This window comes from Triticum dicoccoides, chromosome 3A (genome assembly GCF_002162155.2).
Source record: "Triticum dicoccoides isolate Atlit2015 ecotype Zavitan chromosome 3A, WEW_v2.0, whole genome shotgun sequence".
Taxonomy (NCBI): domain Eukaryota; kingdom Viridiplantae; phylum Streptophyta; class Magnoliopsida; order Poales; family Poaceae; genus Triticum; species Triticum dicoccoides.
In genome coordinates this window covers 734,832,694-734,834,572 of record NC_041384.1, presented here as the reverse complement: position 1 = coordinate 734,834,572, position 1,879 = coordinate 734,832,694, and positions in this window count along the sequence as shown.

Genomic DNA, 1,879 nt, shown 5'->3' with positions numbered 1-1,879 from the left:
CTTCCCGAAACCGTCCAAGGCTGCAAGAGTGCTACACCGGACGCACCAGACTATATTTCAGTAATTCTCATGAATCATAGGAACATTTTTTTGTTAAATAAAATGTGCCTTTTTCTATATTCGTAGGACCTTACAAGGGTACGTTAGTTTAGTTTGAAGAGAGATGGCAATGATTAATGATTCAAACATGACTAGACCGTATGGCATAGAAACTCTGTAATGTTATATTTTCCATAGAAACATGTGGTACTGCACATCTACAAGAATACTACTCCCTCTGTAAACTAATATAAGAGTGTTTAGATAACTACTTTAGCATTCTAAACGCTCTTATATTAGTTTACGGAGGGAGTAGTATTTATTAATTTTGTGGCTGAAAATTAATTATGGCATATTTTAACACGACAGCATGCCTTGTTAAACCAGGTCTGGGACGTCATCATCAGACAAGCCACACGACTACCGGAGACCTCGATCACCGCCATCTCCTCGCCGTGCAGCTCCATCGCCGAAGCAGCCTATCCGCCATAAATAAACAGTACCTTAGTGACTGAATGCATACTGCACCGCGGTGACCACGCCCAGGGCAGGTTGATTGCATGCCTCACATCAACCCCCGGTTGTTCAAGCCTAGCTTGCTTGGTGGACGATAGATAGGGGCATGCATTTTGTGCATCATTAAACCCTTGCAACAGGAGCATACATTCTGACTATTAAACATCACCAATTCACCAAGCAACTGCTCCATCGTGACTAGAAATGATACGGTATACGAAGGTAGCGAGCTGTACGCTTCGTTTATGGACCAGCTCCCATACAGAGCCAGCAGGTTCAGGGACACAAACAGCCCAGGGGAAGGGAAACCTGACTCGAGACAAAACAGAAAACCAGCGCATGCATTCAGCAGAACCAAAACGGCGGCCAGGAAGGCCGATAACCCAACCCACAAGCTAGGCCCGACCAACGGCCGAATGTAACACTCGAGACGAAACCAACTGGTGGTCTCTGCAAGAAGACGGTCGACCTGCGAGTTACATCAGCAGGCTGTCAGAGAAGCTCGGCTTCTAAAACTCAAACAAGCAATAGTGCGCCACATATCATCGCACAGATAAAAGCGCCGAGGCGCAAATCCAAATAACAGGACAGGAGAAGAAAACACCATCAACACTCTCCTTAAGCTACAAAAAGGAAAAGAGCGTTCAATTGGGCCATTTTGATTATCTTTTCTGAAGTTGTTCCCTCATAGGAATTCTGTTCTTCAGAGGAATCTGAAGCCCTCAAAGCATTTTCACAGGAGTATCTTAGCCTTGTATAACACTCCCATGAAACAAAAGTCAAAGAGCTCGATGCATATCTTAGCCATGTATAGGAGTGATGTAGCAAACAGCGGATATAATCATCCTACTCAGTAAGGTAAAATCTCCCCTAAGATGCTCATCCGTTCAGACAACTCTCCCAACTCCAGTCCAGACACACCCAAGGATGTAGCTGGACGCTTATTGTCTACAAATATTCCTCCATCAAGCTAGATAAGCACACTATGCGTGTGCTTAATTATGTAACATGTTCAGACTATTTACATTCAAAACAACCCTTTTTTATTCGTTGAAAGAAAACAAACCTGCTTTTTTATTTCATTGAAAACAACCCTCTTTAATTTTGTTGAAAACGATCCTTGCAATTAAGCACAGGCTTCATCGATGTCTTGAGGTACATAAACCCCATGCATGCTAGGCCTGATATTTTGCGTGGACTCTACACCTCGTTTCATTGTAGCCACAAAATATGGGTCCAATTGTTCAGATAACGTGATGTGGACTATTATGGTAGCATGAAAGAAGCCTCCAAGTAAATATATAAGATATTTCCTTTTTGTGTG